The sequence below is a fragment of the Pelecanus crispus genome, chromosome 2 (genome assembly GCF_030463565.1).
Source record: "Pelecanus crispus isolate bPelCri1 chromosome 2, bPelCri1.pri, whole genome shotgun sequence".
NCBI classification, from domain to species: domain Eukaryota; kingdom Metazoa; phylum Chordata; class Aves; order Pelecaniformes; family Pelecanidae; genus Pelecanus; species Pelecanus crispus.
Window position 1 is genome coordinate 33,755,056 of NC_134644.1, and position 15,813 is coordinate 33,770,868.

A 15,813-nucleotide genomic window follows, 5' to 3' on the forward strand; every position below is an offset into this window, starting at 1 on the left:
AGACCATTCCATTAGATAATTTCTGATAGAAATTAGCGGAATAGAAATAAGGTAGAAAAGAAAGCAGTGAATGGAGCTGTCTATTAACTAATCACTATGATTAATTAGTGGTATATAAAAAAGCTGAAGTCCTAAACCCAGGTAAAGGTTTTTCAGTTTGGCAGTTGGAGATGGCTGGGGGTTAAATGTTTTCAGCCAGACCTTAGATTAGGTTCAGAATAAGGCAGGATGCATCCAATGAAATCATAACTGCAAAATTACATTATCTAAGTAACATAGAGAGCTCTTCCCTTGTTTGAAATGCAGATCCTATCTTGATCAATCATTGTGTGTAAAAAGATGATTTAGTAAATAGCTACTTGAAATGGGACAGGAGCTTTAGGACAAATCCTGAAAAAAGTTTTCATTCACTGTCTAAATCACTGTGACAGCATAATAACTAGTGATGAGGTAAAGCCATTTAGGTGATGACGTAGATGACTCTTGGAGCCCACCACTTGAACTGAGCCCATTCTGAAGTTAGGTTAAGTTCATTTAAAGGTTTTCATTATTTTCTGGTTTTCTTCCTGCCTTTCTGGGTCCCAGCTGATGTTCAGCCTTCTCCTCTGTTCCCCAGGAGTTCAGTTTCCTTGTTAGTGACCACAGCATCATGTGGCAGCGAAACATTTCCTGCCGCAGCCAGGCTGGGCAGATCTGCTCGCATCACCTGCGCTAGCAGGGGTCTGCAGTACCTTCTCCAAACCAAACTTGAGGGGGAGGATAGGGGCAAAGAATCATTTGGAAGTGTACATGAGAAATACGGGGTTGGTCTGAACAGAAAGGATTCCTTTGAAACTTTCCTTTATCACCTGAGCAAGGCCCTTTGTCCTACAGGATACTACTTTTCCTCATTGTAAGACAGAAGAACTGAAAGCCAGCAACTCCCTGTACAAAAACACTGAATTTGAGGCTAATCTCACCCAGCCTGGGAACTGATCTGCTGACCTTTGAAGGCCTGAAAAGTCTTCCAGGTGTCTCAGGTGGGTTTTTGCATTTGGGTCCCCCATCCAGACAGTGCAGTAGAAAGTCCCTAACCAAGAAAATAAAGCTTCATGAAATCAAACTATTCTATACTTTGTAGTTCTGCTATAATGCATTTAATAATAATTCAAATCTTAGCCATTTTATAGGGTCACATAAAGAAATAGAAAGGAATATAAGGAAGACACAGGGCGGGGCATAGAGTCCTGTGTGATAAATAGGCTATTTTAGCACACATGGCGGCACAAAGGCAGAGCTCTTCAGAGCCGTGCAATAAGCCATGGCAGTTATCTTCTACTCTACCTGGCATAAGGCTTTCTAGATCTCACAGAGCTTAAGAAAAGGACTCAGTAATATAGTACTGTACCATAACACACCACACACCTCCTCATTTCACAAATACTATGACAGCATTATGAACTGGTGAGACACTACTACTGGGGAAAAAATGTTTGCTGACTTTGTCTGTTCAGTGTTGTCCATGCAGTTTGTAATTGCCTCAGCAAGTTGTCGTTAGGTGGAAGATAACAGCCTGCCAAGTCTGGAGAGTAAACATTTTGTGTTGGTCCACCCACAAAGCACTGAAATGAGAAACTGGAGCTTATTCAGCGTAGCTCAGGTTTAACTATCTCATTTTCATAGCTTTTCACTCTTCATGGCCTTTCAGATCCTGGTCTCTTCATGTTTGTTCTCAGCCTCCTGAACCTTTCTGCCTGCTCTTTCATGTTCGACATCTGGCTTAATCAGGCTTAGGTTATCATTATATTTGTGAACATGTCTGATGAAGGTGCCTCTTTTATTACTCACCTGCAGTCTGGTTTTAAACGTTAACATCTTAAATGTTGATAGGTTTTATTCTCATTCCCCAAACTGCATATTGTTTACATATGTTTCTCCTAGGCATATAATATAGATATTAAAATACAAACAAAAAAAATATGCATATATTTGCATCCATACAACATACATTTTACAGATAGATAGATATGTGCATACTATATATAATGTATGCAAACTTTGTGCATATTTTTCTTTACTAGGATTTGGCTCTAAATTCAAATATTTCTTCAATTATAACAGCACCTATTGACGTACCTGTACATTTACTTAACAATCAGAATGGACTTGTGGTAAAGCAGCTCAGAAGCTCAGGGCACCATGTAATTGAGGGCCCTTTCCACATGCAGTTGGTAAGTAAGTTTTACCAGGTGGAAGAGGACTATATAAAAAGAGAAGAAAAGGTTTGTCTCTGATATTATAGTGCAGGGGAGGAAAAAAATTAAGAGTGCAGACAGTATTGCTCTGGGAGATAGAAGAGGGATTTTCCAGAGGAGGTTTCTGGTCTCCCGTGGAAACTGGGGTCAATGAGATTTTTCAATTCAAAGAACATCAGAAAAAGGTAATCAGGGGTAGGAAAGAGTCCTCACATGGCAAAAGCACACCTGAAGCTCATGAAAGTATAGGGCTGGAGAGGATGGATTTGAGGCTGACAACAGCTGCCTGTGAAGGGAAGAGGAACTTTGCAGCTGGTGTAGTAGAAGGGAGTTTGGCCAGCAGGACATGCAGCTGAGGCTGAGATGCAATCTGGAAGTGAGAGCAGCTGACCAGGAGTCGCCAGAATGCTTTCACCATTCTGAGAAGTGTGTGCAGTGGTAAGTGCTAGCAGTGGGCTCCCCATGCTCTCCCTCCCTGATACATACCCCTGAACTGTGCACAGATCTCTAAAGTATGGAAATCCCTACAGTGTGGTAGGTCAACCAAAACAACCTTGAAGTCTTTATCTTAAGACTTTTGATCTTCTTATAGTAACCTGCTTGGAGATTACCATAGCTTATACATGAGACCAGTCCTGTTCCACTTCAGAAGACAAGAGTGCAATGTTTTTACTAGCCACTACTGAGCTATATAGTTTCTCGGTCTCCACCCCTCAGGAGAAATCTGATAAAGTATCTTGGACTATTTGTCAAAACTTCTGCTCTTGCTTTCCTTTTGGACCTGAGAAACTGGCCAAAATTCAAAAGCTTTGGACTGTTCCAAAGAGGAGAAACTGGTGCAGGAATCGATACTTCTCTCAATCGTTTTGTACGTTTACAAGGAATGGAGTGACCCTCTGTTCCTGAGGAGAAAAACCACAGTTATTCACCACATCAATGTCCTTCTAAGTTACCTCCCCATGAGGACCCTCTCCAGGCTTTTCAGGGTTGTGCAACCAGCTGTTTGTTGGTTTCTGTGCTCCTTTTTCTTCTAAGGAACATGTTGCAGAGGGATCACAAGTAACAGAAGCCAGGCTAATAGAAGAATCAAATTAACACTGTTGTGTCAGACCTGTGTTGCACATGAGCTAGTAAGATTTGCAGAAGGTAGCGCTTGTAAGTGTGAGCCCAATACAATATGCAGGAAGCTGATTTGTTTGGGGGATATCGTTTACAGTGTCCACAAGACAATACCTTGTATAGTATAGCTGGACCACTGGGTTACTGTGGAGGATATCTAGGCATGTCTTTTTTTTTTTTTTTTTTTTGCTTCCATTTATTTCTCTTATATGCAACCATTAATTCGAACAGTACCCCTTTCAGCCCTCCACCCAGAGAGCTGAGATTCCTCAGTTGCTTTCAATGTGTCCTCATGTTAGTGTGGAGACCAGTGACACTCCCTGAACAGTTTGTTTACCTGACTCCAGGTGGTCAAACCTGCCCGCTTTAGGGGAGCTTCACTGGGCTGTCAGTCACTGAAAATACTGGAAGAAGTCACAACTTCAGCAGTGGTTTTCTCTTTCTATGAACAGTACATACAAAGGTGTACTGTGCACTGCTTTACCAGTTAAATCTGGAGTTACCTTCTGATCTTTAATGTGGACACTATGGATTTTAGTTGGAGTACCTGGGATCCAAACTTAGTCATGGGGTTTTTTTAATGTGGCACCTAGCCAAATCCTTTAAACCAGCTGGACTGTCACAGTCTTCTCTAGAAAATGGCCAATGAGCTATTACAGAGAAGGGGGGTCACAGGAGCAAATTATTGTAAGGAAAGGTGGGGGCAGAGGCAGTAGCAATTCCTGAGTGTGTGCTTCTGTCCTGTAGGAGAGGTGTAATTGCGTTATCTCACTGTTGAGGCTGTGTGTAAATGGAGATTAAGAAATGACATCTCTCAACAAAACAGGAACAGCTCTCCCTAGGTATTACACATTGCTTGCTGTCACCTTTCATGAATGTTTATAAAGTATTTAGGGATCTCCCCATGCGAAGTGTTACATATGAGCCACTGATAATTAAATGTTTTATTATGTACTTTTTAATGCCAATGCTAACAGTAACTAGTGGAAAACTTCAATCTCTATGTCTCAAAAAGGTCAGAATAATTGGAAAGAGCCGACTGTCTGGTAAAATGTGTGAAATCTGAAAAAAGCTTGCCTGAAGAGTGTGGCGTGTTCTCGCAAATGGGTGGAGAAAGGGAGTCTTTTTCATTTATCAGCACTTGTATTTAATCTGAGAGATCAAGAATGCAGCAAGTTGATACAGACAGAATATTTTCTGCGTATGCTGCACTGATAGCAGTCAGCACTTAAACTGAGTGAAGTAACTAAAAGGATCCCGTATCTATATGATATTCAAACACATGACACGTAAGCGGTCAGTAGACAACTTTAACATTCAGCCAAGGAGTCAAATCAACTTACTAAGAACTCTGAATCTTCTCTGAGCTGGGGTGAGGCCCTTGTTATCCATACCTCTAATACTAGGGCTTAAAACAAGTGGATGCAACAAACAGTGCAAAAGAATGAAGGTGTCGGTGACAACTGAGAAGGGCACTGACTGGCCCCGGCTTAAACACAGGACCTATAAATTAACATGTGTGCAGGTGCAATTCTGAACGTGCCTTTGTGCATGTGCACATGTGTTCAGTGTCTGCCAGAGAGATCACAGGGAGCTATTGCAGCTCCCTCAATCTCTGCTTGGCCCTGGCAAGCAGTTGAGGAGCCAGTAATTGCTTTGCTAAACTATGCGCTGGGTGCAGCTCCCTCCGCTCTAGACTGTCATTCACAACACTACACTGCACCCACTTGGGAAGAGCCCACACCTTCTGCACGCACCATCCTAAGAAAAGAAGACAAGTGAGAATCAGAGAGTAAGTACTATAGTACTGAACAAATACGTATCAACAGCCCTCGCTGCCTCTATCTCTAGCCGTTAATATGTGATCATATGACTTTACTTCTAAGATCATTTATTATCATAAATGTCATTTTAAAAAATTTCCATGTAGGACTGGCGGAACAATACACTCGCTTGTTTCGCCACACTTTTGAGTTTCATGCCGCTACCTGCGAGCCTGGGACTGACCGACTACATCAGCGGGCAGAGATTTTAGCCTCACGTTCCTCAGCTGGAAGTCCGCAGCCTGAACCTTGGTACATGCCAGGAGGCCGCCTTTCTTTCCCCCCCCGCCCCGCCTTCACTTCATAATATCATAAACTACTTTACATGAGCTAAGCCCATTAACTAACCTTTATCATATACAGCATATATATCATCCCTAGTAGGGTTAAGTTGCTAAACAGTTCAATAGATGCAAACGCGTGCGTTACAGATGGAAGCGCCGGCTCAGAGGTCACACGCTGCCGAGCACCGGCGGGAGTCGTGTGTCCCCCCCGCCAAAGCCGCCGAGCCGGCTGCCGCCGCGGGCCGCGCTCCGGCCGCCATTTCTGGGCTTATACTCCCCCTGCAGGGCCCGCCCGCGGCTCCGCCGCCCCGCCGCTGCTCGCCCTCCTGCAGGCACGTTTGTGTTGTTCTGTCCCCTGCACTTGCCCGCTGTTCTGTCCCCTGCACTTGCCCGCTGTTCTGTCCCCTGCACTTGCCCGCTATTCACCGGCGTGTTCACCAGAGGAGTGTCCCGCTGAAAGGGCTGTTGAAGGGGTAACGCTGGATGTTTATCACAGGAACAACCTTGATCCCATCATCACTTAGTTTCTAAGTGATCCGAGTTTCTAAATGATCCGAGGCCACCAAAATGATCCGAGGGCTGGCGCACCTCTCCTATGAGGCCAGGCTGAGGGAGTTGGGGTTGTTCAGCCTGGAGAGGAGAAGGCTGTGAGGAGACCTTATTGCGGCCTTCCAATACTTAAAGGGGGCCTACAGGAAGGATGGGGAGAATCTTTTTAACAAGGCCTGTTGTGACAGGACAAGGGGTAATGGATTTAAACTAAAGAAGAATAGACTTAGACTAGACATTAGAAAGAAGTTTTTTACCATGAGGGTGGTGAGGCACTGGAACAGGTTGCCCAGAGAGGTGGTGGAGGCCCCATCCCTGGCAACATTCAAGGTCAGGTTGGACGGGGCTCTGAGCAACCTGATCTGGTTAAAGCTGTCCCTGCTCACTGCAGGGGGTTGGGCTAGATGACCTCTAAAGGTCCCTTCCAACCCAAAGCATTCTATGATTCTATGATTCTCTCCTCTTGCTCAATATTTTAGTTTCACCCCATTTCTATATGGCTCTCAGGTGCTGCCAGGGGTCCTGTTTTCTCCTTCCCTCCCTTTCTGCGTGTCTTGGGGTACAGCCCCCTCCTCCTGCTCCTGCGCCGCTGCCCCCGAGCACACCTCTCCGTCGAGCCCTCTCGCTACCACTCTGCACTAAAAGCTGAGGGACACGGATGATTTTTTTTTTTTTTTTTAAATCCCTCCATGAATTCTGACATTTGAATATCTTCAACCTAAATCAAAGCCAAAAAGTGGCATCCGCATTTTTTTCTTGGTATCAATAGTGAGAGCAAAAGGAGATTTTGAAACATCTGTTTAAGTATTTTCAATTGAGGCAAAACATAGTTCAGCATCTAAATGCAGCTGGTTTCAAATGCTTTGTCTTAAACTGCTATCGAACTGCGTGTCCCTGTAACAGCGTCGTGCCTTATGGGAGGAATGTTTGGCCCTTTAATGCCACCTCTTGCCTATGGAGTAGTCTTCCTGGCTGAACATCTTTCACAAAGGCTCCAGAGTCGTCTGACTTCCACCCTTCGCTCGCAGGTTGCTCAGAGGAACGCCTGCGCTGCATTGTGGAAGATGGCGTCCTTCAGGCGCCTGGCCGGAGGGCAGCTGCGGGAGCGGGGACCGGGGCCTGAGCCGCTCTCCTCTGAAGTCAGCGTAGCGATTAAAAAATGCAAGGCAGCGGCTTTGGTGAACTGATTTAAGCGAACGTGTTTTAAGTCAGCTAAAAAACCCGAAATATTCCAATGTGGTGTTTTAAGTCAGCCAAAAAACCTGAAATATTCCGATTTGGTTCCATGGATCATTTCAACTGTGTAGACACTGTGTTTTCTTCTCTAAAATTCATTCAGGTGGAAGATTCCCAAGGGTTTTCTCCTCCTCGCCCTACAAAATGTCAGCGTCACCCCTGGGGCAGAGAGCCGGCAGCGGTGAGGAGGGATGTGGGAGGGTCCCTCGGGGCGGCGTGGCCCTGAGCTCAGCCACCGTCCCAGCCGGCGGCCTGCTAGGCCGGGCTGCGGCACCTCCCTGGGGACGGGCCGAGCCGGGGTCAGGATTGGGCTGTGGGTGTGATGTACCTGCAGCGTAGCCGGTGTGGGCATCAAGAAGGAGGCTCGGCCTGGAAATGGCTGGCAGGCAGAGAGCGGGGGGAGCCTGTCCCCCAGCCCTCCCCTCAGGCGGGGAGCGAGCTGGCCTCCGCCGGCCCGAGCCTCCCCCTGGGGGGGCACAGTCCAGGCCCGGCAGGGCTGTGCGCACCCTGGCCGGCCTTGCTCCTCTAGCGCTGAACACACAAGTTGGAAGTCCGGTTTCCTCTATTAAATAAACGCTTTCAAAAAACCACAGTTCTTAACAGCGTAGTCAGCAGTATGAGTGACAACCCCAGGCCTGTCCGAGAGGGATTTCAGCTCAATTCACGTTGCTGATGCAGAACATAAACAGGGATGAACATTCGTAAATCTGTTGGACAAAATCAGACGAGTCAAATGAGAAACATGGCTGGGTAATTTTAATACACTGATAAATTCTGCGGTCCAGGGTCCTTGCCTATATTTCAGGTGCATGAGTAATACCGCCTGTTATCGGTACAGCCACTGAAAAATGGATGCAGGCAAAAAGAGATTTCCATGGTTCAACTGGTTAATCAAGGGTTGCCTGATACACAGAGTTGTTTTCGGCACTAAAGTATTGTCTCAGTAGTAAAAAATTTTACAAGACAGCACGTCTAAGCTTTTATGGTTTTCAATTTACAACGGACTTCATAAATATGAACGCAATCACTGTAACAAGTACTGCTGTGATGTAGCCATTATTCATATTGCATAGAGGGAGATGCTGAAGCATGGTGATGTTTACTAACCTGCCAGCATTCATCTTTCCCTGAGCGGGGCTAGTGCCCAGCTCTCCTCACTCTCCAGTCTGTTCTTTAAAGCTGGGACCATGTGCACCATATGCACTTTACTCTTTTACGGAAAGAAAAGAGAGCAGCGAGATACAGTGGGGGCCTGAGGGGCCTCTGCCATCTAGCATTGGCGTCACTATCCTGGTACCTCGTCTTCCGTCAAGCAGCCACTGGGTTCTTGGCTTTCTCCAGTCTCTGTCTGGTGCCTGTGTCCAGCCTCACTCTTTGCGGTGTTTATTTGGGCTAGGAAGTTCCTTGGAGAAGAGGCACTGTTTCAAGAGTGGCTGGCACATTAATGTCTCAGTCAAGATCAGAAATCCAAAGTAAAGCCTTTAATTTATAGTGATGTATTAGTTTCTTCAGAACATACTCCAATTAGAGCAGTGTCTGAGTTCAAGTGTTGTACCTACTAATGAACATACACAACAGTGACGGCCGTAGCCTAGAGAGCTTACAGGTGGTGTTATTGTTCCAATTACACATATATATGCAGAGAACTTGAGGGCAAAGGCAAGGAATAACCTATTCTAGTCCATGCTGAAAGTCCATGCCAGAATTGGTAACCAGCAGTCACTCTTCAAAAATGTTTTTGGTAGGCAAAATAACACATCTTTGATGTCTTAAACAGCACATCATCCTCTCAGCACTGCTGACTTTTTTGCTTCCTCTAATTATTTTTATTATGTTTATTATTAATATTACTGCTGTTGTTATTGTTGTTAATTAATTATTTTGCTTAATTAGATCATACTTGTTCTTTCCTCCCCAAGAGTCCTTTTCTTTGGTACTTCAGGACTGATCTTCTTTTTCTTCAGGACTGACCTTCTCTGGCACTGTAGAAATAAGGAAGAACACATTCCTCAGACTACCTTCCAATATAACTTTTATTTTCATGCATATGAGGCATCTCCATGGACAACAAATATCGCATGCTTTTTTACACATTAGCTAAAATGTTTACCAGAATAGGACCTACAAGAAAGCTATTTACAGTCCTCATTTTCATCTGAGTGACCATTTCTTCTTTCACCCAATGAAATTTTTGTATGCACTCTTGCACATTTGTCTTCAAATGTAACCAGAAGGGGTATGATTCACTATATACAATTTTATGAGTTAGACATCTACTTGAAATTAGTTGAATGTAATCAAGGTATAATCAATTGAAGTCAGACACTTTTTCTCACCTGTTTTTATAACTGCTTTGAGTAGGATGAATCGCTTCGTATGTTTCTATGCATAGATGTGATAAGCACTCTGAAAGTGATGCAAAAACAAAGTTACAGGTAATTATGAAACTCACTGTTGTTTTAAAGTATTTCATAAGGTCATCTGTACATAAATTCTACCTGACAGCAGAAATGTGTGAAAATCCATACCTGTATCGAGATGGTTGCATGCATGTAGTGAAGCCTTGTATGCACTAGCAAAGATCGCATACAGGAGTGCACCTCTATTTACTTCTGGGCTCTCAACTCCTGCTACAAGCAGTACTGCTGTGAAAGCACAGGATCATCTGCTTTACTGTAATGCTTGCTGGATGTGAGTATTAAAAGCCACAACCTAGCCTACAGTTTTCCAACAGTATTTACTGCTCGACAGTTTTTCATTAACCCTAGGTATTACATTCCATAACCAGGAAGAAACGCAATTTGACTGCACAGACACAAAACAGCATTTTAACTGCAGAGGGCACGAAAGAGCTGCTGAACAGCACAGTGTTTGACTTACAAGGCATTATTACTTGCAACATAATTTTCTACAAGTCTGATTTCTTCCACACTGAATATTTACATTATTGCATTTTAGTCCTGAAAGATCCTCTGAGGATCCATCTGATTGCTTTCTTGGGGAAAAATACAAACCTAAGGAACATAAATTATCAGATTCATTCTAGAGGATATTGCCTTATGATAATCAGGGACTAGAAATCATTCTGTTACCCTCACTGAATCTAAAGGATGTCACTTCTCATTGAGATTTTATTTCCCATTTTATTTCACACACAAAATCGCTTTGTTTTTTTAAATTTGCATACAAGACTGTTAGTGTAGGATAAGCTGACATTTACCTGTTACCCACTTAATGCCATTTTGAAAATCGCCAGCCATTCATTCATGCTCACTAGAGTCACTGACCACATCCAGCACAGTGCAATGCAGCTGTTTTCTAAAACTTTTCTGATGCTTTCATCAAATTGGGCTTAAGATTCAAAAAAATAAATAATAGAAAAAAAAAGAGTTGAGATTTTCACTAAAGTAGAAATTATTCAAAAAAGCAGTTGAAGGTTTGTAATTTGAACACAGAATTGTCCAGAACTTGCCCATTTGGGCTGTATTTTAGGGTTTTCCGGAAATGTGAAACAGATCTTACTCAGGGTGTGTTTTCAGAGGAATGAAAAAGGTCTGCAAAAACCGCTACCAGGAATCCAGCCTGAGGCAGGTACGTGTTGGCAGGAGCAGTCCCAGCCGATAACAAACGCTTTGCCATCCTCCACCCACACAACCTGATTAGCATGAATCCCCATTTTTCCATTAACCCACATGCTAAGCGCGTTTTCCAGCCTCCTCTTTAAGCTAGTCGCAGGTTTGTTATTCACTTTGTAGTCATTGGGGCTGATGTGGGGCCGATGGCTGCAGAGCCCACCATGCTCAGTGTTTTTTCAGCCCATCTCAGTACCCCAGGTTGTCACTGCTGGGAAGCAGCAAAGATGGAGAGCAAAATGTTGGCTCTTCCTCTACCATCGGCAGTGCTTGTCTTTAGTTAACTTGGGGAAGATTTTTGATAAAATATTGATGGACGCCACCAGAGGGTGCATTGCTGCCACTGTAATTCTCGTTTTTACACTGTAAGTAACCAGAAGGAACCATGCTGTGGTGTAGCAAAGCTTTGGACAAATCCTGCACCTTCCATTTCTGTGGAGCTGCGTACGTAAAGGTGCACAATGGAAAGCAGGGTTAAATACCAAAGTCAGTGAAGCCAGTCACTTTAAAGAAGAAGAAGAAAAAAAAAAAAAAACAAGAAGGAAGAAGTAATATGCCTTTTGTGCTGTGCACTCAAGGCATTTTGCAGCTTTTCTTGAAATATCCATCATAAGAGTACTTCTTTGATCTGCTGCAAGCAGCCACTCCCAGAAGGGTTGAGAGACACCTCGTTTCCTTCCTTCCTTTTCTTATCCTGACCTACCGGTCTGGAATGCAGTTCACCTCTGAGCATTTTCAGATGTATCATTTTCAGAGAGGCTTGCATGTCACAACACACAACCGGGGCTTACTTCACTGCTTACAAAGCCTGCACATGACAGCCAAACAGAGGAGCCACATACTGCATCTGACCCTCCTGTGCTTCACCTACCTATACACCCTTGTTTGCAGAAGGGGCATAACAGTGTTAGAAAAAACAAATATTCATCTCGCCCTCAACATAGGCAGGACCTGAGACTGGAAAACTAAAAAAACTGGTGCCCCAAGGGTGCAGCCGAGCAGCAGTTTAGGCTGATCTATGCCTGCGTTGCTGCAGCCCTACACGCCCCCGGCACATCCCTTTGCAACAGGAATCATGACGTACCTCCTCCCCCAAAGTCGTCCCACCTGGTGACTCTGGTGAAAGCTAATCACTTCTTGCTAGGTTAGTTTCCAGCCAGATGACAGTTTTTTCAGCTTCCTCAACTGACTTGCTACACAGCAGCACAAACCTCAAAGCTAGCGTACAGGAGAGAGGGACAAAACTCAGTGTCCAGAAGAGACCAAGAGCTTTTCTAGCCCTGTAGACTAGCTTGAACCAGGCACAAAATCATCCTTTTAGGCTTGATTCGCTTGATGCCGCTGGATTCAGAGTGAGTCTTCAAAGAGAGATTCTAAACTCTGACTTGCCCTTTAGAAGTGCCCCTATAGCCCCACGTACCATAGGCCTGTGGGTGCTTAAGCTGGAGTCACAACTAGACTCCAAAACATAGTTGGCATTAATCAAGACCATAATGTTCCCCCACCAAATGGCAAGGGATTTGAGCACAGCATAAATACACACTTAAAACTGCAGAAAATAATAATAATAATAATAACAATAATAATAAACCCAACTTAACCAGCATGGTTATGTGTGAATTAGCTGAAGATGGCCGGAGGGAGGAGATGCCACGCATTCTTGAGCGCACTGCAAGGAGCTTTCAGTCCCATTGATTTCAATGGGGCTTCAGTCAGGCTGTGTCTCTGCTGTGGAAAGGAACTGCTTAACACAGCATCGTGGGGTTCCTCGGTTTTTGTCTCTGAGCAGCTCCTGGCAAAGCCACTGGTTAGTAAGTGAAAACACACTTTTTCCAGTTGCCAGGACTGCAAGCCGTACCTGGATTTGGCTTCTTTTCTTTTTTTTTTTTTTTCTTTTTGTTGTTGCTGCGATTCTGATAGATTTGCAAATCTGGCTCCTTGACTAGGTGCTGACTTTACAAACCCAAGTTTGGCTACTGAAGCAGGGGAAAGGGGGGCCTGACCTTGGAGAGGATTCTTTCCCCTTCAGTGGGATGGCTCTGCTTGCAGCTTGACTCCAGCTAATAAGCGGCATTCAGTGTCAGCCCAGCAGCTGCCATGCAGGAGGTCTGTCCCTTCGGGCAGCTGCTGCTCATCTGCCTGCAGCTGGCAGCGGAAGTGACATCTGTTCTCGGTCCCAGCTGTGAGCAGCGCGGAGGTGCCAAAGCCCAAACGCCTCAGTTCTCGATCCAGGAGCGAGGAAGGGTTTCTAATGCCAGACCACGGCCTGGCTTGCAGGGGAAGGGAGGGAGGAATCATCTCCTTCGACGATGGTGGGCTGGGAGGAATGGAAAGAGAGTGACAAATAGGGGGAGAAAGAACAAGTAACAGAAGTAGGGGAAAGGACGGGAGAAGAGCATGGGAGAAGACAGGAATGGCTGAAATGGAAACAAAACATGGAATGTCATGTTTCTCTTACTCTCTCATTTATCTTTGTAACTGTGTTGTGGCGTTTAAACTGAATTATAATTTCAGTTTCTGAGGCAGGAATATGTGCAGGATGAAGGACAAGATCCGTTTCAATCTAAAGAGTGAAAAGCATACTTAATTTGACCTGGGAATAAATATATTAAGAAATGCCACTTTGCTCCCTGGGTTGGTGTATGCAAGCCGAGTATATTCTATCATAAACTTATGTTCACAGTTGGGACTGTTTCCTCAGCACAGGCACTGAAATTGTGTTTTTCAGATCTCAAAACTAATTGAGTATTCCTGGAAGTAATAACCAAGGAAAATGTATATTCCACAAGTGCTTTACAGCCCTGTCAATCAAAATCAACTTACACTGGGAAAAATGCAGTGTCAGTGACCGCTTCTTTCCCTTGGTGCTTGCCAGAAGCACAAGACGAACTGAATTGTGGTAAACAGCCAGGCTGAGGAATGGGCCGAGGGAGATGGGCATCATAAAAACTTACCAGTCTGAAGTTGAAAGGGCAGACATTGGGGGCACACAGATTTGACCCCATTTTGATACTTGGCCTTGGTTTCTTACTGTAGGCACCCAGAGCGGGTCATTAGTCATCCAACTGGGTGCTACTACAAATTATTCAAAACCAGGTGCAAAAGATTGGATTGATTCAGTTGGGCAGGAATAATGAAAGCAGTTGCTTAGTTTCTCAGAGTTCAGCTCTTCAAGATTGGCTTTAAATAATGTAGCGATCATTTAACTTTTTATATCACAATTACATATTTCTATAAGATATAGATAAGATATATATTTATATATTAATATTTCATAACAGATTTTCCCAATGGGAGCCCTTCAAGATATTATTATTTTTACAAGTCTCAGCAGTCCTGCCTGTTTCAGTGAGAATTAGTTGTGGTTTTAATAAGTGATCCTTGAAACACACAAGAGGAAATTCCTCTGAATACCGTTCTTTCGCTACCTACACAAAGAGAAAAATCTACCATCTAGTAAATTATGCATCTGAATTAATCAACCTAATAACTACTGTTTTTTTCAAGTCAGACAGGAATAAGACTAGTGCATCTGTCATATGGATCAGGGAGAATAATCAGAAATCTTAAAAAACATAAGGTCGAGTCACTGCTAATATTCTGAAGGGCTCAGTTCATCCCATAACACACAGCTTTTACAACTACCAGCCATTTATATGTCACAATCATCAGAGCAGTCCCACTGGGCCAGGTCAAAGGTAGCTCTTGCCCAGAACCCTGGCTCCTGTGGGAACAAGGTTAACATGAGCCTATTCCTGAACCCCCAAACCTTCCTTGACAGGAAAAAAGGGAAACACGCATTGTCTGCACGTCTTGGTGGATGCTTGATAAGATGAACTAGCATTTTGCAGATCAAAGTTACGGATGAAGAGGAGGGACATATGAGATAATTAATGCTTTTTTGTATCTGGAAGTAAATGTGCTCTTCTTCAGAAATAAAACCTGAACAAAAACCAGTCGCCAGCAGCAAGTGTCCGAGACAGGGAGAACAAAGCAAACTACGACCCTTCTCTGGTGGAGCAACCTACAGACAGAAGTTGCTCTATCATCGGCAAGTGCCAAGAAGTACTCAGGAATCTTACGCGTCTTTGTAAGCTTCTGTTTGGATGGCAGCTAGAACAGCACTGTGGAGATGATGAGGCTCTGGTGTCACACAGAAATACAAATCTGAATCCACCAAAAGCATCCAGACACACTTTTTGTTCTGCAGCCTACATTAGTTATCAAGATGAGTGAAAAGCTTCATTGTGATATTTTAAAGTCAACTAGAGTTATGCACCCAATTACAGTAGGGTCACATTGTTTCTCTTTGCTTTTTGGTTTGGTTTTGGGGTTTTTTTTTGTTTTGTTTTTAATTCCACCATCTTCTATCCTTTTCAGTCTTTCAGTCTTTTTTAGAGGACCATCAAACCATCTTTTTCAAGCTAGGTAGTCTGGAAGCTAAAGAAAGAAAGATTTTAGCTAGAAATTCTTCTGCCAACTGATCTAGGACAAATGAAGTAATTTAATTTTCAGATTTTGCATGAAGTGGGTTGGTTTCAATATACAAATCTAATTCACTCAATTGCAGTTATGAAAAGCATTTCTAGGGCCATATTCTGTATTCTCTTTTCTGATGAACACTACCCAGCGAATACTACTTAGAGTGCTTGAGGAGTAAGGTAAGCAAGGCTGGCAGAGTCTGAGCTTTTATTTACTCTGTGTTATCTCTGTCCAAATGTTCAAAGCAATATGGGTGGTGACTGATTCACTAGTTAAATTCAAAACAGCATGTGTGTACAAAAGGCTGCCAAGTTTCTCATGTATATTGCTATTTGTGAGAATCCATCCACAGACAAAAAACAATCAAGCAGTTTCTTAATTTCATTTTATATCTTTATTCCCATTGTAAGTATTAACAGTCAGCCAAAAGACCATTTAAATTTGGTTTGGATAC